Here is a 25281-nt window from a genome sequence, read left to right on the forward strand (position 1 = left end):
TGTGTGTGTGTGTGTGTGTGTGTGTGTGTGTGTGTGTGTGTGTCTGGGGTGATTTCTTTTATTAAACAACCTATTTGGCTTAAAAAATGTAGTTTTTCCAGAGTCATTTGGTCGTCATGAATTTGGCAATGTGAAAAATGCACTTTACATATTTTTCTGCAGTCATACTCAGTAAAAAAAAAAAAAAAGGTTACATCATTAATTTTTGTGTTTAGTCCCATGCACATACAGCTTTTAGCCTAGCCCTTTTTCTTTCAGTCTTTTAGACCTTCCTTCAAATTATTATATCAAAAACTGAATTTTTCACTTTTCTCTCTAAACTTTTTTTTCCACACTGCTCCTATAATCATTTAATTCATTCTCATACATCAGTTTTTATAACCTTATGTAGGCAATCAGATTTCCTTTTGTTCATATTTACATTTTTTGCAGAAATCAAGATTTTAATCTTGATACTTTTGAGTAATACCTTTTGTGGCAGTTACGATTTATAATAGACTCCTACTTATCACGAGAGATGTTCTACCACTATTAAGGCTAAAAGCAACAATGAATAATTTTTTGTAGGCCTGTTACTTGTTGTTACTCTGACCAATATCTAAGATTTAATCCAAACTTCAGTTTCATTTTAGAAGAATATATGCTTTTCATGCTCTCTCTTTCCCAACTGCATCTTTATGTCATGAATGTTTTTCCAGAATCTCATGGTCTTCTCAAAACTTATTCTGATTTCATACTACTAACTTCAAAGTTTTCTAAGATTCTCTCTTGGGATCCTTTAAGGAGTTGGTTGGAATGGAGGCAACCAAGAATTATTATTCAGTCTGTTCATCAGTATGTGACATTGGCCAGCATCTTACTGAAGACAAATGATCTCTTAGTTTTAAGTTAAAAATCACCTAATTCTCTTGATACTCCACTAAATTCCAACCTATGAACAGTGGGGATGGAGATACAATGCTATGCTATGCTTTACTATGCTAAAGTACACTACAGTAAATGAAAAGTGCAAGAATGGGCTAGTGTCCTCAATTTGCGTGAAGATGTGTGTGAGAAAAGTGTACCTGGAAGATGTGGCTATCCTCCAAAGAATATCTTTTGTCCCCAAGAGTACCCCTTGGCACTAACAATAAAGAGCAACTTTGAGCTGGTAGTATGCAGTGGAAGATGAAGTGCAGAATTAATAATTATCTGTAAGTCTGGATGGTCAACTGGATTCATCTGGGACATCAATCTGTTTTTTTATTCTTCTACCACTAGAGCATGACCTTTATGCAAGTGATAGAATTTGCATTTCTGTTAAGCTTAAGACTTCTAAGAAATCCCCTTTCTTTTCTACACAGGGTCAGTTTAAGATCTCTCACTGAGACTTCTCACATTGTCTTATATACTGAATACTGCTTGCTAAGTTTAGATTGCCAATATCTATCTACTGGTTTTATCTTATAGAAGTTGCATAAGCAAATAATTCTGTTGCCATTTTCCTTAAGGTGTGTATATGCCTTTCAAATACTTGGTTGGAAACAGAAGACTGTTCCTGTCTTGCTCATATGGGTAAAACTCATTTACTGTTTTTCCTTTTAAACTGTTAGCTCAAGTGACCTTACACACGAGTCCCAGCTGTGCATTAGCATTGCTTGGGGATGTGTTTGTATCTTTTGTCTAAAAATACCCAGCCGGTAGGATTCATGATCCATGAAAGCTAATTGAAACAATTTCTCTTCAAGTTTTGGCAAGTGAAGCATGCATTATAAGCATTAATATCTATAAATTGAATTGTTAATGAATCTAGACACTAATAATGAATGCAATTTTGCAAGCTTAACTAGAAACACTAAAATTATCAGGATCTGGAGCAGAATTTTCAATCATTTTTGCTTATTAAATAGCAAAGCTATGCTTTTAATAAGCTAATCATTTTTATTTGACCCCATAGGAGTAGCTCAGTTGATTAGAAACAGGTTTCTAAAAGCAAAACAATGTTGTTTTTCTCTTACTGTTTTAACCACCAAAGCACTGAAATTTTAAGATGGATATCTGATCTCACAGTCTGTGTCTTCTAATCACATTTGTGCATATATTCAATGCTTTATGAAATATTTACTTATTTCATTTCTCCTATGTTATACTGTATGTCAGATATAGCTATTGATATAGGTAGAGATCTCTTCAGTTTTTAAAACAGTCAGTGTCACACTCAGTTTAAACCAGTGGTTTCATTTCACATGCAAATATCTAAGATTTCATTATCAAGATGATACATTGTTGAGCTTCATGGTTGCCTGATAGTTTTATTGTTTTCTGAGACTTAGTAACTCCTTTGATATATATTTCCATTTGAGTATCAACTCCTATAACTGCAGAGACCCAGTTAAAACAGCAAAATTTAGTAGGTAATGTTAAACAACAATGAAGTGTTTCCTTCCTAGTGCTTGAGTGACTTGAGATAGTTAAGTCATGCACTTAGGGGCATACTTAGTGCCTTTCAGTAGCTGTACATCATAGAGTTCCCAAGTGGCTTGAAAGAGTTAATGCGCCTTTCTGTGTTCTTTCAGTTACTACTCAGGAATGACTTAAGCACAAGGGGTAGTGAAACAGTACTAACTCGGAATTTGTGACATCTCTTGTGTATATTCTCATAGAGGTGACTGAAATCGGGACTTAAATTACCTTTTCCAGTGGCTTCCTACATCTACAGATTTAAGGATATTGGCCATTCTTTGGCTTTAAACTATGAAAAACTAAGAAGCTGAAGTGTAGAAGTTGAGTCTGATAGTAAATATGGAGTTCTGCTTCAGAGGCTATGGATTGGAACTTTTATGGAAACAGAGGAGCAGGGTTGTTAGGTTTCTTCAGTATTGGTTTTTTTCTTCATCATTACATATTCCTCTGACTACCAAATTTGAGAAACTACACATTAGGAGAATGAAATGTATGACAAATATGTATCATATGGAACTTCTGAGGAATATGGTATGTATTGCATTACAATTAATGAAATTGTTTTCAGGATTTGTCATCCAGCATAGGTATGACAATTATGGCATGCAGGTTTTTTTTCCCCCCAGTAGCTATTCACTTCACTTAATGAAAGCTCATACCTGGATTTTCTTAAAAATGGCTTCATCAAAATGGCACTTGAATAGTCTTACTTAGAGCATTTGTACTGTTCTTCCAAAATGGTGATAAGTTTGTGTATGTGACTGAATCAGCCCAGGAAAAACTTCGTAACCACAAAGCTCAGGAAGAAAAACAAACAGCAAAACAAAAATCTTCCCCAACAAACTGTTCAAAGAACACTCATTTCGTAGTTAATAAACTTTTACTATTTTCTGGGATTTTTAATCAAGATTTTAAAGTGTTTTGTATTGAATTTAGTCTTTCTTTACCTGTAAGAGATAAAATCTGGGTTGCCTATATTTTTTTATACCACTAAGTTTTTATTAAATGATTCCCTGGATTGCAGTCCTGCCTGGATTGGACTACCTAGTTTTATTAACTTCTTAGAACATCTAATGTTTTTAATGTTCTTTTTTTTTTTTAAGGTTTTTTAAATGTTTATTTTTGAGAGAGAGAGAGAGAGAGAGGGAGAGGGAGAGGGAGCGTGAGTGGGGGAGGGACAGAGAGAGAGAGAGGGAGACATAGAATCTGAAGCAGGCTCCAGGCTCATCAGCACAGAGCCCGACGTGGGTCTCGAACTCACAAACTGCAAGATCATGACCTGAGCCGAGGTCGGACGCTTAACCTGTAGAACATCTAATTTTCAACTGTATAAAAATCTTCTGCAGAATTGTCAGATGGTAACCTTTTGACATGGCTACTTGCAGCAGAGAAATAATCTGTGCTCCTGGATAAGCAAGTTTTTTGCTTATTCAAAACTTTCTGCCATTATTTGGTCAGTTTCATGGAAATTAATTCTGCAGACAAGTCTTAATAGTTAAGATCAACCTGTTATAAGTAAGTATACTTTAGAGTAGCACAGGAATCCTACTTTTCTTTCTTATCCAAATATTTGAAAATTTTTTTCTACATCAGTTCAGTGTTTTGAAGTTTTTGCAATATTCTGTCCATGTGATAGTCTGATTTAGAAAGATGACTCAATATCTTCGTAATAAAATTTATTTCTATTTTTAGTTAGAAGGAAATGTGCTGCATTATCACTGCAATATTTGATTTCACACTAGCTCTGTTTCTCAAAAATGTTTCTTTTTCTATCTGTAGTGTTATATATAGAAGGGCCAAAATATATGTTACACTGAATGACATATTCCATTCCAAGGCAGAGTATAGTTGAAAGGATGTCTCTAAGTGTTTTCTTTTCTTGTAAGTGCTTTAGGAATATAGCATCCTATAAAAGAAATTAAAAGCAGTAAATGAAACATGAACATAAGAATAATTCATATTGTGAGCTTAATTCTTAAAATATATTTTTCATAAAATATAATATTACCATCTTCTTAAAATAGCCCTTTGTAGTTAAAATAGTAGAACTTGAGGGTTTGTAATTTTTAAGTCTATTTATTGATGCATACTTTAAAATTACAGTATTAATAATTTTATATTAAATCCTGAACTATACCTAAAGGTTATGGTTAAACATGACCAAGAACTAGAATTCTCTTTAGATCCTCTCCTCTGTGCTTTTCGCAGTCTCTTCCTATGACTTATATACGATAAAAAATCAGTGGGGAATACTTTCACATTACTTATATGAGGATCCCAGAAATCCAAACATATATCAAAATGGATAATTATGATACTTGGAAGTTATGATTACTTGTTAATAGTGTTCTGAGAAGTTAACTTAAAAGTGCCTTAATGACATTATGTTCCTTATGACATCATTTACTTTCATCATGACCACCTGTTTGCCTCCTTTGCATTATAGTACAGACTTTAAGTGCATTGCAAGACTATATCAATTATAATTTTATCTAAAAAAAAAAAAAAAGCAAAATAACTTTATCTAAACTACCATAGATTAAGCCAGTATTTTCTCATAAAATAAGTAGCCCAGGTGTAGACAGTTCTGAGCTGTTCACCTACTTGAGGAAGTCATCAAGGACCTAGGTTCTTTCTGGCAACTTCCTATTCTTTCATCTTTAGTTTGCAGCTTTGTTTTTTTGTATTTGTTTTTGTTTTGTTTTTAGTCAAAATGCAGGCATTATATCTACATTCCAGATAAGAAAAAGGGAGAGATAGCTAAGGAAAAAATTCATCTTGCTAGACTTGTGTTTATCAGGGAAGAGAAGCCCTCTTCAGGAACTTATAAGTCTTATTGCTAGGACTGTCATTTGATCACTACTAGCTGTGAGGGGAATCTGGAAAGGTGAGAATTTTTTTTAATTATATTTTCCTTTTTTTTTTTAAATATCCAATACATTCTCAAAATGTCAAAGTGTAAATCTATAAATCTGTGAAAACCTCCCTTTCCTATCACATCTCCATTCTTCCACTTAAATGCCTTTCTACCCCACTACCACAAAATAGGGAACAGCTGATGTTAGTCTCTTTTTTCTTCTTCTAAAAATTTTAAAAATGTATACTCAAACTGATTCACATATGTCTTCTCCTCCCTTTTTTAATTAATTAATTTATTTTTTAAATGTTTATTTATTTATTTTTGAGGGAGAGGAAGAGGGAGAGACTCCCAAGCAGGTACCACATTGTCAGTGCAGAACCTGATGTGGTGCTCAATCCCATGAACCATTAGATAATAACCTGAGCTGAAAACAAGACTAAAATACTTAACCAACTGAGCCATCCAGGCACCTCTCCCCCACATTTTAAAAAACACAACTGGTGTATGAGGTAAGGATCTTTAATTTTCACATAGCTCCCCCCATCAAACTAAACCAAACAAATAAATGCAGGATTCTTTTAATTCAAAGACTAATAACATCTGCCATGGATTTAGTTATTTTTTGTCTGCATGGAGTCCAGTAGTATCCAGATAGCAGTGAAACTTTTGATTCTTTTTAGCAACTCGTAAAGGCATAAATGTTTTTCAGAACAGATACCTGAATTGTGTGTGTAGCAGTGCTTTGTACAGAGAAGTTGATCAATAAATGTACAACTCAATTAACAAAACTACTATTTGGTAAATTGCTCAAACCAGAAACAAGGGGTCATCCTTGATTCCTCTCTCATGATCCTCCAGATGCCTCTCTTTCTCTTATATATCACATCTATTCAGTAAATCCTACTGGCTTTATCCTCAAAAAATATCCCAAATACCTCACCCATTCTGCCACTACCTCTCCCCTGGGCCTGATGACCATACTCATCTCCCTGCTTCCCTTCTTGCCCCTTTAAAGACCTTAAAAATAAATTATTTCCCTGCATAAACCTTTCCGAAGGCTTTCAGCTATAATTAGAATGAAATCCAAAGACTATACAGAGCCAGTGAAGCCTTTGGGATCAGGTGTTTGTCTACTTCTTATCTCCTATCACTCTAAACTTTGTTTCTGTTGAAATTTGTTGGACGGAAATATTGCTCCTGCCTCAGTGTCTTTGCATTTTCAGTTCCCTTTGCCTAGAATGGTCTAGAGATGCATGCAGAACTCAGATGCATGCAGAACTCTTTAGTCAGCACTCAGCTTACATGACACCTCCTCTTGGCAACTTTTTTATCATCTATTCTGCTCTTCCTATTTATACTCCAATATTTTCTATTCCGTTCCTCTATTTTCCTCATGACACTCATACTATCTAAATATTATGGTTTGTATACTTGTTAACTGTTTTTTTCCCCACTAAAATGTAAGGTCCTGAGTTCGGGGACTTTGTCTTATTTACTTATTCATTCTGCATTGTGCCAGATCCTATTTTTTTGTGCTCAGATAATAACAATAAACAGAATGTACAAAAATTATTTCCTTCATGGAGATTTTATTTGTATATGTGTGTGTACATGTGTGTGTATGTAGGAGGATAGATAAAACACAAAGAAGTAAAATATATAGTACTTAAAGTCCTATGAAGAAAAATAAGAAAAGGAGATGAGGATCACCTGGATGTTGACAGTTTTCAGTTTCTATTTGCTATGTTCACAGTAATGTGTATAAGAAACCACCTAAAAATTAGTGAGTCACAACACCAGACTTTATCTGTGGGTTTTCCACTGTTCAAATGATCCTGGCTAGATTTGGTTGCACTTTATGGCTGAGTTTCAGGTATGTTTCATGTGTCTCGCATTTTTCTGGCATCAGTGGAATACCAGATGATGTTATATTCAATGGCAAAAAGTATGAGTACGTGAGACCAGGCCTGGAAGTGCAAGCCATTTTAAGTCTGCTTGAACCGTGTCTCTTAACTTCGCAATAACCTAGACAAATCATCTGGTCAGGCCTAATATCTAGGGGCAGAGGAGTACATCCTGGCCACTATGAGGTCAGAGTGTGGATATGTAATACTGTTGGAGAAGAGTGAAAGATTGAGACTGAGAACGTAACCTAATGTAAGGCCAAAGAAGTCTTTGGTGTCAATTGAGTCAAGTGAGAAGTGAAGGAGGGAATCATCTGGATATTTGGGGAAAGAATGGTCCAGGCAGACAGAACACTAAACACAAAGTTTTTAAGGTGGGAATATGACTCTCCTGTAAAGAGGAACAGCAAGAATCAGGTCAGTGTATGGAATGGAGTGAGTGAGAGTAACAGACAGAAGGTCAGAGAGACTGTGGAGGATGGAGGGAAGGTGAGCTTGTAGATCAACTAAAAACGTGAGCTTTTCTCAGAATGAGATAAGCCTTAAGAAGGTTTTGAGCAGAAACGTATGATCTGACCAGGACAGAGCCTGGTATAGGGTAATTTCCCAGTATTTATTTGTTGAATGAATGCATGATGAAAATACTGTGACTTCAGTAAACCTTCCCAAAATAATGAAAGAAAAATACTTAGAGTGCAAATGGAGCAAAATAACCAAAGCCTGAGAAATAATAGTTATTAACAATAAAATAGAAATGACACATAATAAGGAGAGATTCTAGTGAGAAAGCAGTAAGGTATTGCTTGCCAAGTGACAGCCTTTGGTGAAATCTTTGAGTGGAACCCAAAGAAAGACCCATTGTGTTTGAAATTGAACTCCTTGTCTAGACAGTGCAAGAGTGAGCTTGGTGGCCATCCTTTAGGAATCTAAAGGGGTTGGAGGGCTTGTAAAATGATGGGAAGGAGGTGATTTTAGATAAGAACATTTCACTGTAAATTGTTAAAGACCTGCACATATAGGAAGCACTTAAATACTTATAGACCTAAGAATATAATTGAATTGCATAGTTTTCGACCCTGACCCAAAGAAATCAGGCAAGACTTAAATCATGTGCTACGGCTCCTGTTACCATATGCAATTAAAAGAAATTTGTCAACTTCACCAACCCATGATTTTAGTTCCCTTCCTGGCCTAATGGGCCAGCTGTTTCCAAAACAACAATTTTATTCTTTTGTCCATCTCTCTTGTGTTTTGCAGCATTTCTATCAGAAGAAGATTCTTTTTTTTTTTTTTTTTTTTTTTAGCACAAGCAGGGGGTAGGGGCAGAGGGAGACAAGAGAGAGAATCTTAAGCAGGCTCCATGCTCAGCTCAGAGCCCGACATGGGGCTGGATCCCATGACCCTGGGATCATGACCTGAGACCAAATGAAGAGTCAGATGCTCAACTAGCTAAGCCACCAGGCGCCCCACTACCAGAAGATTTTTAGAGATAGAAATAGTTTTTGCAAGACATTTACTTTCTGGTTGGTTATCTAAACTAGCCATGAAAAATTTTCCTCAGCAATATGAAGATTATTTTTCTGAGTATCTTTTGCTTAAGATTTTTAACAAAAGTTAAACTGGCCTGAAAATCTTAGTTCTCCTTTCAGCCCTTGTTTTGCGCTTTTCTTGCTCATCTTTTAAAGATAACAGTTGATCAACAAAGACAATATAAATCACATTTCTTTGATGTCATAAATGTTCTTTAATCAAGTTATACTTTAGTTTCAGAGAGAACTTTGGTTCATATTCAGACTTAGTCTGGTATTAGAGTTTACACTCTGTACACTGTACTGTCACATCACACAAGTTTTTAAACACACAGATTCTTATAATGATTTTATAATCAGTAATTATCTGTAATCACTAACATATCACATTAATATCCTTGCTCATTTTGGCTTTGTTCACTGTTTCCTCTTGGGTTTGATGTTCTTCTTATTAGAGTACATCTTTAATATTGCTTCCAACAAAGGCTGTGGATAGTAAAATTTTCATTTCTATATGTCTGAAAATACTTTCTCCTCACCCTCTTACTTATGAAATTTAAGTTTGCATTTATTCTGTGCTCCACATTTTAGTAATATTTGTTATTAATGAGACATCTGTTAATCTGATAGTACTTTTTTTTTGTAGATAATGTATTTTCTGGAAAGTAGCTCTTGTTTTTCTCTTTTTTCCTTAATGCTCTATGGTTTCATTACAATGTGGGTCAGAGTGTGATTTTTTTTTTTAACTCCTACATGATGCTCGGTAGGAGTTTATACCCTGGCAATTAGTATTTTTCTGTGTTTGGAACATTCTCAGCTATTATCTGTTCATATGCTGCTACTTGAGTTTTCTGTACTTTTTTCCTGGTGCTTCTTATTATGTTAGAACTCTGTATTTTATCTTCCATTTCTACTGACTTCTCATTCATATACTCCATCTTTTTATTTCTCTTATTGCCCTTTGGGAGATTTCTTTACCCTAATTTTGGAATTCACTAATTCTCTCCTTAGCTTTGTCTAGTGAACTATTTACTCATATAAATGGATTAAAATTACAACAGCCATTTTTCATGCCCAGTTCATTTTAATATTTTTCTATTTTATGATCTCTTTATTATTTTATTAGTTCTCTTTCTTCCCATTGGCTCTTTGGACATTCATAAATTTAAATCCCCTCTTAAATGTTCTGCTACCACTATCTTCCAGGGCGAATGAAATGTCTTTGAGTTGCCTTTATTGACATCAGACTTTTTTTTTAAGTAGTTGTTAAAATAATCAAATATTTTGTTCATATAAAAGAGAATAAAACATGGATATGTGGCTATAAGAGTAATAGAAAAACATCCACATGCATACATACTACCCAATTTAGGAAATAGGACATACCAGGGGCACCTGGGTGGCTCAGTTGGTTGAACATATGACTTTGGCTCAGGTCATGATCTCATGATTCATGGGTTTGAGACCCGCATGGGGCTCTCTTCTCTCAGCACAGAGTCCACTTTGAATCCTCTGTCTCCCTCTCTCTCTCTGCTCCTCACCGCCCCCCCCCCAAATAAATATAAAAAAAAAGAAAGAAAAGAAAAAGGACATAACAGTATTTTAAAAGCACCTTTGTGTCAGTCCCCTGTTATATCACCTTTGTTTCCTCAGAGTTAACCTACCATCCTGAATTTTGTTGGAATGAGTCTATTGCTTTCCTTTAGAAGTTATCTATGTATGGATACAGTCTTCAGTTTTGCTTGATTTTGAACTTGATATGTTCAGAAGCATCTTGTATGTATCCCATGCTGCTTTAAGTATACAATTATGTTTGTAAATTTCACTCATGATGAATGTAGCTACAGTTTCCTTTTCATTTCCACTGCTGTATAACATTTATCCATTTCATTATTGGTGGAAAATGAGGCTTTTTTATGGTTTATGCTTTTACAAACAATGCTGCTAAGAAAATTTTTATATAGGTAAATGATGTACACATTCATCTAGGCTGTATTTTCTAGGCTGTGTTCACCTAGGAATGGAATTACTGAGTCAGAGAATAATAAGTGCTTGTTCAGCTTTATTAGAAACACCAAACTTATTTTCCAAAGTGCCTATACTGGCTTTTGCTTTCACTAGCAGTATGCATGAATTCCTCTTGTTTCACATTCTGGCAGAACTTAGATTTGTTAGGATTTTTTAATATTGTCATTATTTAATGAGTCTTACAAGTCTGAAATGGTATCTTTTGGTTTTAATTTGCAGTTAACTCATAATATTGTCATATGTCTACCAGCCATTTGTGTTTTCTCTGAAGAGCTCTTCTCTTTTGCTAACTTTTCTGTGTGTTTGTCATTTTGTGTTGATTTGGGGAATTATTTATATATTTTAGATGTAAATCCTTTACTATTAGATTTATACATATTGCAAACATTTTCTTATGTTGTGTGGCTTATCTTTAAAAGTTTTTTACTATGCTTTGTTTTACAAATTTTCTTAATTTTAATATGATCCAGTTATCAATCTTTGTTTTTTATTTCATTTTATTTTATTTTATTTATTTATTTTTTTATTTATTTTTGAGATAGTGAGAGACAGAGCATGAGCAGGGGAGGGGCAGAGAGAGAGGGAGACACAGAATCTGAAGCAGACTCCAGGCTCTGAGCTGTCAGCACAGAGCCTGACGTGGGGCTTGAACTCATGACCTGAGCCGAAGTCGGATGCTCAACCGACTGAGCCACCCAGGCACCCCTTTGTTTTTTATTTTTAATAGTGCTTTTGGTCTTTTGTTGAAGAAATCCTTCCCTGCTTTAATATTATAAAATTTTTGTTACGAATTGTCTTCTAAAGCTTTTGTAGTTTGTCTCTCACTTTTATGACTGTAATCTGCCTGGAAGTGATTCACTGTATAGTGAGAAATAGGGAACCAGTTTCATTTTTCTCCATATTGAAACCCAACTGCCCCACCATGGGACTGGTTAGTCTAATAACCTTTCCTTATTTATCATCAGTGCCAGCTGTGTTATAAATGAAGTTTTCATAATAGATGAGTCTGTTTCTGTGTTCTTTTTCTCATTGATCCCTGTGCTACTGCCATTGTGTCTTTATCTTGGCTGTAATAAGTGTTGGTATTAGAAAAAGATTTTTAGTAAAACAGTTCCCCAACTTGTTCTTCTTCATGAGTGTATTGACCATTTTTTGCTTTTTGTTTTTTCATATATATTTTATAATCACCTGTCAAATTCAAGGAAAAATCTATTAAAATTTTTTAATTTATAGATTAATTTGGGGGAGAACTGCTCTCTTTAAAATACAGAATCTTTCTATCCATAGACATGTTTTATTATCTCTCCATTTATTTATATCTTTCTTACTGTCTTTTAATAAAGTTTTACAATTTTTTCATAAATCTTTTGCATGTTTTTGCTGTATTGGTAGCATATATGTTTTTGTTGCTATTATAAATGGTATTTATTATGAAATATTTTGAATATACAGATAAGAATGGAGAAAAATATAATGAACACCTATGGACTTAATCTCAGCTTTGTGAAATATTAGCACTATACCTGATTTCCTGCTGTTGCTCTTTCTCCTCCAATTAAGCATTGTGAATACAATTACTCTTCCCACTGTGTTCCTCTCCTATCTCATTCTCTTCCTTTCCTCCTTCTTTACTGTTTTACAAATCCAGTGTTTTCATTCTAATATATGTTTTTATATTTCCACCATATTTATGTATTTGTGAGCAATATTAAGTATTGCTATATGTGGTTTATAATGTGAATAGATCAATGCTTTTTATTAAAGCAGTAGGGTTTTTTTGTTTTGTTTTTTTGTATTAGTAGCAAGTTGTCTCTAAAGAAGGTCTTTCTACATATAGTATTGACAGTTCTTCTTTTTCTCCTCGGTTCTTACTAAAACATTCTATCTTTGGAACCCATACTATTTTTCTCTCTGAGAGAGTTCTAGAGAGAGAAAGGTATAAACTTTTCAAATGAAGGAGATTTGATCTTAATCATGTACATTTCCTCACTGACATTTTCATGTCATATGAGAAATAATTGAGTTAATTATTTTAACTAGGTTAAATGGAATTTCCTACCATTGACATTGGGAATTTTGCTACCATGGCATTGGGTATATGAATTGGGCATTTTGCCTCATTCACCCATAGCCCCACTTCTCATACACTTGAGCAAAATGAATAAATGATAAGCAATTGACAACCTAAATTACATATAGTGTATTACAAATTCCTTAAACCAAGATAAGGCTGGATTTACACAAAAATTTTCTCTTTAGCTTTGACACTGAAGATAAAGAAGAAAGGCAAAAGTCACTTTTTTGCTTGGTTAGTTGCTATTGTCTAGAAGTAAACTGAAGGATTTTCTTCATTGAATTAGAAGTCTGGTTTAGCTTTCTCTGGTTGTGGATTTATCCTTTCCCAAATTTAAACTAATTCAAGTGATGTTTTTCCTTCTTTGAGCTAAATATCAACCCATTTGCATGTTTCAAGGAGTGATGCATGGATGCATATCTACTTTTGCTCTCTACTACTGTAACGCTTATGTACATGTCTAAAAGAACTAATTACTGCTTTGCCCGAAAAGAGTATAATAGTTTTACCCATGGGTAAAGGAAATCAATGGACATTTAAATGGAGCACTTCATGAAATACCTTAGAATTCATAAGATAAATTCCAAATACTGACTTCAATCACATCACTTTTTCTATATTAATGGCACTGTTAGAACAAATAAATCAAACCAGGATTATTTGTTTTGTGGGTCATTTTAATAAGACAAGTTAGGTGCTTTATACAAAGATCTATTTAAATAGTAACTCAGTGTTTATAGTCTTTTATAAAATATGCTGAACCAAGACTGATAAAATTTATTAAAATAGAAATTTAAACCACACACACACACCCAAAATTACCTTGTTTTAGAAGAAAGTAATAAAATCAGAGAGGGAAACTTATTCTAGAAGATAGAATAGAAACTGGCTGTTTAAAGAGCTGTACATAAAGTCACACTGTCCCCATAGTTCTAAACATAGAGGGTAACTTTAATTTTAAAATCTGAGAATTCAAATATTTTATCCAATGAATAGTAAATATTTTTATTTCCCTTCCTGAAAACTGTCTTTACCTGGGTTCTGGACATAGGGAAACACTACAGTAGCAATTTCTGACTGCTAGCTTTGTGACTACCCTGTGTATGTATGTATGTGGTCATGAAGCAATTACTGCAACATTTCTTTTTGTCTTCATCAGAGATAGAGAGCAAAGGATACATGGTTGCTTAGATGGAATCTGCACGCTCAAAAAACGATGCCTGAGTTTGGGCTACTTTAGTAGTAAATGGGGATTCCTGTGAGCTTGTCCATCTGTACCTTTTTAATCCCTTTAGGTATATAGCAAAGGCTTCCTGCCATGTTTGCTTTAGACACAACTGTAAGGGTAAAGAGAAAAAGACCACAGAAACTCTTTGTTTCTTCGTTGTCCTATCTAGATAAACAAGGGCTTGCTGTCTCAAAGGAGACTGCATATATAGAAAGCCAAGCTGTCTATATAACCTACCAAGGACCTCTGACTCCAGTCCTTTTTGTTTTCTTATACCTATTTATTACCTTTATTTTTTGTGGTTAAAATATTTTTTAAATAGGGAATGTTTAGACAGTATTAAGTTTGAAAGGGAAAAATAGTATTCATGGAAATGTAATACTACCTTTATATGTAAACCACACAGGCCTCTTCTCCAGAAGCAACCACTAGCACCAGTTTCTGGTGTGTTTTTCCACAGATGTTATATGTATATGTAAATATATAAAAATACATAACACACACATACATTCCTGCTTAGGATTCTGTCTCCCTTCTCACTCTCTCTCTCAAAATAAATAAACGTTAAAAAACTTTTTTTAGGGGAGCCTGGGTGGCTCAGTTGGTTAAGCGTCCGACTTCGGCTCAGGTCATGATCTCGCGGTTCTTGAGTTCAAGCCCCGCGTCGGGCTCTGTCCTGACAGCTCAGAGCCTGAAGCCTGCTTCAGATTCTGTGTCTCCCTCTCTCTCTGACCCTCCCCCGTTCATGCTCTGTCGCTCTCTGTCTCAAAAATAAATAAACGTTAAAAAAAATTTTTTTTAAATACATAACACACACACATACATTCTTTAAAAAGCACACACCTGCACTTATGATAGTATCCTTTATATATTGTTGTACACTTTGCTTTTATAACTTAACAAGACATTTCAGTTCATGCCATGTTAGTACCTGTAAAGCTGCCACATTTTAAAGAAAACACATCATGCTATTATGTAGACTTTATGTAACCAGATCCTTCATTTCTAACATTTAAGTTATTTGTAGTTTTTTTTAATTAATTCTGTTTTGATAGAGATCATTATATGATGGTGATTTTGTGTATGTATGTCTAGTAATTGCTACGTTAAAATGTATGTATATCTTACTGTTTTTCTCTATTAGTGCTCTGTTTTTCTAATTGAGTGATTTCCACTCATATAGCCATTATTTCCTACTCTCTGCTTTTCTTGGTTTAAATTTGTGGGGTTTTGGGTGTTTTTTGTTTTTTACTTTTTAAAAAAAATATTCTGTTTTATTTATTTTTGTCATGTAAGCTCTACAGCCAACGTGGGCCTTGAACTCACAACCCTCAGATAAAGAGTCACATGCTATACTGACTGAGCCAGCTGGGCACCCTGAGTTTTTCTTATTTATTTGTTGTTTTTACTCTAGAAGCTTAGATAATTGATTTTAAACCTTTTCTTTTTCTAATGAAAGCTTTTAGAGCTATAAATTTCCCTTCAAACACTACTTTAGCTGCATTCTAAATCTTTCAAATATTGTGTTCTTGTTATTCTTCATTTCAAAACATTTTGTGATTTTCCTGGGGTTTCTTATTTGACCTATGCGTTATTTAGAAGTATGTTGTTTTAATGGCAAACACTTGGAGATTTTCTAGATACCTTTTTGTAAGTGATTTCTAATTTAATTCTGTTTTGGTAAAAAGTATACAATTCAAATGAAAAATATTGTACAATTTCAGTCTATTTAAATTTTACTGTAATTTGTAAGTATTCACTGAGATACAGCATATGAACTGGTGAATGTACCTTTTGAACTTGAAAAAAATGTATATTCTGCAGCTTAAAGATTTTCTCTTCTATAACAGTTAATTTGGTCAAAATGGTTGTTGAAGTTTTCTTTTCTCTACTTTTCTTAAAATTTTTAATTCCAGTGTAGTTAACATACAGTGCTATATTACTTTCAGGTGTAAGATAAAGTGATTCAACAATTCCATATGTCACCCAATGCTATTTATAACTAGTGCCCTCCTTAATACCCATCACCTATTTCACCTATCCCCCCACCCAACTCTTGTAACATCAGTTTTCTATAGTTAACAGTCTATTTCTTGGTTCCTCTCTCCCTCTCTCCCTCCCTCTCCCTCCCTCCCTCCCTCCCTCCCTCCCTCTCATTCTCTCTCCTTCCCTCTCCCTCTCTTTCCCTCTCCCTCTCTCTCCCTCTGGCCCTCTCCCTGTCCCGCTCCCTCTCTTTCTCCTATGTTCATTTGTTTTGTTCCTTAAATTCCACATGAATGAAATCATATGGTATTCGTCTTTCTCTAACTTATTTCACTTAACATTTTACTTTCTAGCTCTATCCATGTTGTTGTAAATGGCAAGATTTCATTTTTTATGGTTGACTCATCCATTGTGTGTGTACATATATCACACCTTCTTTATCCATTAATCTTTCGTGGACAGTTAGGCTGCTCCCATAATTTGGCTATTGTAAATAATGCTGTTGTAACATAGGGGTACATGTATCCCTTGGAACTAGTGTTCTTATATTTTTGTAGAAAATACCCAGTAGTGCAATTACTGGATCATAGGGCAGTTCTATTTTTAACTTTTTGAGGAAACCCCCATACTGTTTTCCATAGTGACTGAGCCACTTTGCACTCCCACCAACAGTGTTCCTTTTTCTCCACATCTTCACCAACACTTGTTATTTCTTATGGTTTTGATTTTAGCCATTATGACCGGTGTGAGGTGATATCTCATTGTAGTTTTGATTTGTATGTCCCTGATGATGAGTGATGTTGAGAATGTTTTCATGTGTCTGTTGACCATCTGTATGTCATCTTTGAAGAAATGTCTGTTCATGTTTTCTGTCCATTTTTAATTAGGTTGTTTGTTGAGTGTTGAGTTTTATAAATTCTTTGTTTTGGATGCTAACACTGTATCAGATACATCATTTGCAAATATCTTCTCCCATTCTATAGATTGAGTTATAGTTTTGTTGATTGTTTCCTTCATTGTGCAGAATAAGTTTTTTATTTGATGTAGTCCCAATAGTTTATTTTTCCTTTTGTTTCCCTTGCCTCAGGAGACATATCTGGAACAAAGTTGCTACAGACAATGTCAGAGAAGTTACTGTCTGTGCTGTTTTCTAGGATTTTTTTGGTTTCAGGTCTCTCATTTAGGTCTTTAATCCATTTGGAGGTGACTTTTGCATGTGGCGAAAGAAAATCATCCAGTTGCATTCTGTTTTGTATATAGCTGTCTAGTTTTCCCAACCCCATTTTTTGAAGGGACTGTCTTTTTCCATTGGACATTCTTGCCTACTTTGTTCTGGATTAATTGACCATAAAATTTTTAGTTTATCTCTAGGTTTTGTGTTCTGTTCCATTGATCTATATATCTATTTTTGTACCAGTACCATACTGTTTTCATTGCTACACCTTTGTGATATAACTTGAAGTCAGGAATTGTAGTACCTCCAGTTTTGTTTTTCTTTTTCAAGATTGCTTTGGTTCTTTGGGGTCTTTTGTGGTTTCATACAAATTTTAGGATTGTGTGTTCTAGTTCTTCTATTCTCTACCTTTTTTGTCTAATTTTCATAACTTACTGAGAAGGGGATATTAAAATTTCTAATTATGATTATGGAATTGTCTATCTTATTCCTGTCAGTATTTTGAAATGTATTTTGAAGCTTTGCTGTGAGGTGGATACATATTTACTATTGTTGTGTCATCTTGATGAATTGACCTTTTATCATGAAGAGATGTCTTTCCTTATCTTTGATAATATTCCTTGTCCTGAAGTTGATTTTGTCTTATCTGAATATAGCCAATTTAGCTTTTTTATGCTCAATGTTTGCATGGTATTTTTTTATTCTTTTACTTTTAACCTGTCTGCACTTTTATATTTAATATGTGCCCCTTATAAATATTTGTTCTTGTTTTTTATTGTGTCACAATTTCTGACTTTTAGTGAGAATGTTTTGTCACTTACATGTAACCTTTAATATGCTTTGGGTTAAGCCTACCATCTTGTTATTTGTGTTCTAATTGTCTTTTCTTTGTTCTTTTTGCTTTCTTTCTTGCCTCCTTTTGAATTAATTGATAATTTTTAATATATAAAAACTGGCTTATTAGTTGTCTTTTGTATTGCATGTTTAGTGTTTACTCTGGAGTTTACAATGTTCATCTTTAGATTATCACAGTCTGCCATCAAATGATACTATGCTACATCACATATAATTTTACTTCCCCCACAATTCTTTGTGTTTTTGGTTTCATAATTTAAATTTTATTTATATTATAAACCAACTGTACAATGTTTAAAGAAATTGAGATATGGAAGAAAAATACATTTTGTGTTTACCCACACATTTTTCATCTCCAGTGCTCTTCATTCTTTGTGTAGATTTGGTATTTCCTTCAGCCTGAAAAACTTCTTTGAACATTTCTTGCAAGGCAGGTCTTCTGACAACAAATTCTCAGAGCTTTTCTTTGTCTGGAATATCAAATGCTGTATTAGAAAAACATCTTAAACTACAGATTTTAGATAACACTGTTGATGGTTCTAGATAAACTACCTGATTTCCTTGCTTTCCTTACCCCTCTTTATTCCTAGCTCCCCTTGAAGCCAAGTGCTTCATTTCCAAATTACAAAATGCCTTTAATCATTAACCAGTTTGGAAAATGAGAATTTATTAACCCTTTCCAGACTAGTTAACTTCACACCTTTGTTCCTCTTTTGTCCCAGTTTTTAAGGAATGCCAGTGTGTCAAATTCAATGTAGGTGATCTGCTTAGAAGGACTCTAGTTTCATCTGCTTTGAAGATTTGGTAGGGTGGGCTCAGTTATGTCATTGCACTACAGGTCTTTTTAGGAAGAGGTAACACGAGGGCATGACAAGGCACTCTGTAAGACTAAGGCTATCTTTTGTTTGTAACATTCTCTGTAGTGATTAATAGTTCTATTGTTGGACATGAGCAGTTGAGACCATAAAAGGAATTGAGGGGTTTTCAAGTTAGACAATATTTATTTCCCTAATTTACAGTTTAACATCTTTTATCTCTTGATGTCAAGATAAATAACCTTAGTAGAAGTGTATAGTAACCAAGCTTATCTCCATCAACTTTAGGAGACTGTTCTCCAACTGCCAGTCTTCTCTCATTCTACATGGAGTCCATCAACAAAACTTGTCAGGTCCACCTCCAAAATATATCCCAAATGTGACTACTTTTCTTTACCTGTTGTGCTCCCGCTTAGGCCAAGATACTTTGTTCTCATATCTACACCTCTCTAATAAGCCTCTTACCTATCTCCTTGCTTTCATTCTTACCTCCTGAAAATCTGTTCTCAACACAATAGCTAGAATCATCCTTTTAAAATGAGTCCGATCATATCACTTCTCTGCTCAAAACCGTCTAATGGTTTGCCTTTGCACTTAGAACAGCTTCCCGTCTCTCCCATGGCATATAATGCCCTTCATAGTCTGGTCCCACCTCTCAATGCCCTCCATTTTACCCGTCACTGATTCTGCTCCAGGCACACTGGCCTCCTTGCTTTTCCTTGAATACCAAGTATGTTCCATTTTCTGGGCTTTATGCTTACTGTTTCCTCTGCCTGAATGAATGTTCTCTCAAATAGTCTCAGAGTTCACATCATCTATTTACACAAGCCTTTGCTCAAATTTATATCACAGAACACTTCTAAAGTAGGAACTCTCCCACTTTGCCCCCTTGCTAGTATTGCTCTTTATCCCTAATAAATGAAGTGTAATATCAAGAATATCTCAGGCTAAGTAAGGATTTTTAGCAGAAGTTTTTTCTGGTCATGTATGAAGCATATGTATACATTTTTAGTGTGCATTGTATACTTCTTAAGCAACTGGTTTACTACCTATTGTACATTATTAATTATATAACTGGCAAAGTTACTGGAAAACTTAGGCAGTGACAAAAACAGTTATTAGCAAACTTTGTAACCTACCAATAGTAAATGTGTATCCCTACATTATAAATTCATTATTTATGATTTCATTCTGTTTCCACCTTGTTTTTCCATCTTTTGTTTCACTTTCAATTTATTTTCTAGTATTACGTAGTGTTTTTTTTTAAACTGTCTTAAATTCTTTCTGGAACAAGGCAGGATATAAATAAATACATCTAGAAGTTACAACATTGTGACAGAAGTGTAGGTGGATAGAAATGCCAAACAAAATTGGATAAGTTCTGTCTTTCATATGGCCAGCAGAAAAAAATGCATAGTGACATTAACAAATTTTAATATATAAACTTATGGAAGAGATTTAACTTTTTAGAGTAGAGAACACCTATGGGATAGTGTGTCCAGTGTATCTTTTCTAGAACTTTGTCTTTCCATTCTAATGTTTAACATATCTCTTGGTCCTAGATGTGCACTTCAGGAATAGCCAGCTATTTGTTAAGTTGGACACAGGTTCCCACCTACCTAGGCATACTTAATATGCCCAGGAACAGATAAATAGCTCATTAGTTGGGCCAGTGAAAATCTTTGCTAAGAATTTTGGATTTGGGCCTGAAAGACGAAGATTAAAGCTGTGAAATGTTTACTCCCTAGCTCTAGACAGCCATATTTTTCTTTATGTGGGAAAAGTCAGACTGCAGTGATATAGGGGATTAAGCTGGCCTGTGGAGATAGATGGGATCTGAGAAAGAATGTATATAGATTCTAACTGTGCCTTGTCCTTCATTTTATATAATTCTTTCTCACACTCCATAAAGACACCCCAGTATTATTTTAGTAAATTCCTCATTTTGCTAAGCCAATTTGAGATAGTTTTGGTTATTTCTAACCAGAAGAGTCCCAACTGATTTAGGTAGTTATAGTTAAGGTGAGTAATATGAAATACATGTGGGTATAGAATCCATATCTTTCCCGACCTGAAACTGAGAGTCTGCCCAAAAATACAAAGCTCTTATTTCTAGAATTAAATTATGAAGATATACAAATTGGTGAGTAGTTAAGAATATGTAACAGTTTTCATTAAAGCAGTTTTCTTCAGGTTTAGACTATTTCAGATTTTTTGTTTAATATTCTTATTTCAAAATCTGATGCCTATTCTTTTGTAGGAGGCAATGAAGTCAGAACTAATAATAATATGAGGTTATATTTGGATTAAGAAGCCCTTGTAATAAAATGAACTTTCATGTAATATACATCATTTCATGTGACTAAATGTTTGCCATGTCCCTAGGGACAAAGATTTTATCACTGGCAGAGTGTAGCAGCAAGAGCTTTCCTCTTCTCTTGCAATCAGCACTTTGTTTAATGATTAAAAATATTTGGCAAACACAACAGAAGAAAGGTTGTAGGTGTTACCTTTAATTGGACTTTAAAAATTAATATGGTGAAACAGTATGCTTGGGTTTGCCCTTTTGCCATTGACCAGATAAAGAGAAGCCTGAGTACATATATGAGCTCTTATTTTGTTCTTAATGAAGGTAGAAATTATTTGTTCTAAATGGTACTGTGACTAGTTACATTTTTAAGTTGTGTGTGTGTATGTACACAATCTATGTTCAATAAAATATAATGACTTAATGTATAACAGAGGAATTAAATAAAAACAGGTGATCACAGACCACATATTTCTACTAATAATCTCAAAAATTTTCCCCCAACAAAGATGCTAGATGCAGGAAAACTGATTAATTTTGTTTGTATCTCCTAAGCCCATGGCAACTTCTAATGGATGTACAAATGAGACAGCAAAACAGAGAATACAAAGTAGTCATGATAACACACAAAGTGAAATTTTAATTTTTGACTTTTTCAATTAACTAAAAAGTCAAAGCACATATTTCTTGTAGCTTCAGAATTAGTTTGATGCGACAAGGTAAATGAGGGTCTTTCTTGATGAGAACTATGACTCTTGACTTCTCTCTGGAATTAATGTTCCAAGCCACCAGTTTATGTCACAGCCAGCTCCATTAAGAAAGCTCTTCTACTCTTTAGGTACTGTTATGATTTCTATCAAGACTGAAAAAGTCTGGGTAATGAACTACTTTTTTCTAGTATATTGGGACTTGGATTCCTTTAGTGGGATCCAACATAATCCATGCAAAGATTGTTATCTGCTCGTCAGGGCTTTTCACCTAACTGAGGAATTGTTTATAATTCCTACTAAATTTGCATCTGGAAGCATGAGCGTCCATTGGGCCTAATGATAAAAGTATAGAGTCAGAATTCCAGCAGAACTGAGTACAAATCATTACTCCTTCTGTTAATAGTTGTACATCCCTGAGAAAATTATTTAGCTTCTCAGTCTTGCTTTTCTTATCTACCACAAAAGGTTGTAATAAGATATTGTATCCAGGCTATTTTATACAATACCAGGCATTTTTAGTATCCCTAACATTGCTTAATTCCACCGTGTTCCACATCTCTATCTTCCTTGATTATGAATCCAAATACTAGCCCCTGTTGTAGTCCTTTTTTTTATCTTAAACTTTCATCCAAGTAATGCTCTGTGCTTGGTCTCATGATCTTTGAATGCTTTTCCTCCTCCACAACCTTTCCATTGTGCCCTGTGGAACTTGTCGTATGAGAAAAAATTACCTTAGTTCTTCAGCCTTTTTATAAAGTTATTCTTGCACTGGTTTCACATTGGGAGCTACCTTAAGAATTTGATTACCCCTGGATCCCTCTTGAGTGGAAACTACTTTGTCTTCCTTGTTGTACATTCACATTTCTGGGATGTTGGTTGCTCAGTATTGTTCAGTTTCCTTTTTTCTGCTTATAATCCACCACTCCTCTATCTTCTGTAAAAAATGATCCCATGACTACAACTGTCTTTCAACAATCTGACTATCTTGCTTTCTTGTGGTCAACTACCAATCTCCAAATTACTTTTCTATTTTAACTAAGGGCTTAGGGGCGCCTGGGTGGCTCAGTTGGTTAAGCGGCCGACTTTGGCTCAGGTCGTGATCTCTCGGTCCGTGAGTTCAAGCCCCGCGTCGGGCTCTGTGCTGACAGCTCAGAGCCTGGAGCCTGTTTCAGATTCTGTGTCTCCCTCTCTCTGACCCTCCCCCATTCATGCTCTGTCTCTCTCTGTCTCAAAAATAAATAAACGTTAAAAATAAATAAATAAATAAATAAGGGCTTATACCAGGTTGAGGGTCTTTTTCCCTATTTTTGTATTATTTTGTTGTTCTAGATGCCATCGATGTACTCATTGGAGATGTCTTATCTGATAACATAATCACATAGTTTCCTGACATCCTTAACTTCAGTTACCTTCTGTGTCTTGATGACTCCATCCCTGAAATCTCATCTGCTATTGTACAGTGTATGGAGATATTGTACAAATCAGCTAGTGAATTATTTCCTACATGTATTCCATCTCAGTCCACCCACATGAAAGCCGTTATACTGATATAGCATGCCAAAAATCACTGACTACTAATTTTGTCCTTTTTGACAGCCGGTTGTGAGTGAATCAACCCCAGAATCTCACCCTCAGATGTACTTTCGGGGACCACTTCTGTCACCACTTCTCTGAGGTGAGAAGAGAAGCACCTCAAGAAAGCAGAGCTTAAGAAAGATTTGTGTGCAGTGACTTATTAAGAGAGTACTCTTCAAAAGAAAGGAAAGCAGGAAAGGGCAGAGGAAGAAGATAGGCAAAGATGTGATCTCAAAAGAAGTCTAGCCTTAGCTTGATCCCATAGGGAGATCTGGGATGTGAATGGTACCACAGAATTATTCCTTTTATGGGACAGTCCCTCTGCAAGACCAAAATGGAATGGCTTGGCTTTTGTAACCTTGTATTTGTTACTTAACTGTGTGGGCCTCCCAAGTTGGTTGATTCTTATAACCCAGATATTACTGGGCAAAGAGACTCACTGACAGGAGTTCCAATTTTAATTAGGTTCCTAGTGTTCCATTGTAGGATTGCACTTGTATTGGTTTCCAATTTTTTTCTATGGTAAACCAAATGTTTACAATATAAATCATTCTTTAAATAATGGAGCACATGTAATTTTTTTTAAAGCAATAACAGTTGGCAAATATGAAAAAACCCTAGATCATCAGCTTTTTACTGTGTAATGCCTCTACAGTTAAGGATAATTGAGTTAAACTTTGGTTTAAAAGAAAGAAGTCTGTTGAAGTTGTGTGGATCTAGAGATGAGAAATAGATATTAAGATGGAATCAAATATGTAAGGAAAATCTTGATAACTAAAAAAGTAGAAGTTTAAATTTGTTAGAGAATAAATATAGTTCTTATGTTTAGGTAGCCACATGAATTTTCTAATCCCTTAATTAATATATTGAAATGTAAGGCTTGGCTAAAAAGTAGGTTGAGGGATCCTCTTATTGGTTCAAGTATGTGAAATCAGACCTATATGCCACAATTAGGCCATAATAAGTAATATAAGAATGTGTATATACTCATAAATGAAAAAGAGGCAGCACAAAAGAAAAAAAATACTCTCCAAAAATAATTAAGTTAAGGGAGATGGTTTATAAAAAGAAGAAAAGAAAGTTGTATGTAAAGCTAACACTATGGAAAATTGAAATAAAAATTGTATGCTTTCTTCCAAGATTATTGAGGACGTATCATAAGGTATCTCTGTGGAAAAGTGAAATACTTAGAAAAAAGTATTTTGAAAAACAATACCTCTTACCTATATGGATGTATATATGATTATATAAACAGAAAAGATCATCTCTTTCCATAAAATTCATAGAAGCTCTTATCCCTAAGGGAGAGAAAAAAAAAGCTGTATTTAAGGAGCTATTAACGTTACTGGTAGTGACTTTTTTTAAATCTGGGTAGAGGGTTGTGTATGTTATTTCTAATATTATGTTTTCAGAACACACCTTTAGAAGTCTAATGTGTTTCCACATAAAGATATAATTAAAAAATAGGTTTCAATACAACAAAATAATTTTAAATAACCAATAAATTAAAAAGAAATCATAGTTATAAATGTAAAGGAGGAACAAAATAGTGTTGCCCAGCTTATCTGAACCATGAACTGGTTCAGCTTACCAATTCCAAAATATTTAAAATAGAAGCATTCTAAGTTAATTTATAATTTAATATAACAGGCTATTGTCTGGTAAATCAGCATCTAAAATTTAAACTCATTGCACAACAGAATTTGGAATAAGAAATATTTGATAATTTTATGTTACGGACATGAGAACATCATACTGAGGCTTCCATGATGTTCGACCACATTTAGGAAATGTAG

At 34.4% G+C, this 25281-nt stretch overlaps 1 long non-coding RNA gene across 1 annotated transcript in view; it reads left to right on the forward strand.

The window, feature by feature from the left end:
• Positions 1-25281, forward strand: part of LOC125916568 (uncharacterized) — a 27452-nt gene extending 2171 nt beyond the window's left edge. The window contains exons 2-3 of the long non-coding RNA XR_007455967.1: positions 1491-1554; positions 23507-25281. This is a non-coding gene — a long non-coding RNA (uncharacterized LOC125916568). The remainder of the gene's footprint in view (positions 1-1490; positions 1555-23506) is intronic.

Source organism: Panthera uncia (genome assembly GCF_023721935.1).
Source record: "Panthera uncia isolate 11264 chromosome E2 unlocalized genomic scaffold, Puncia_PCG_1.0 HiC_scaffold_20, whole genome shotgun sequence".
NCBI classification, from domain to species: Eukaryota; Metazoa; Chordata; class Mammalia; order Carnivora; family Felidae; genus Panthera; species Panthera uncia.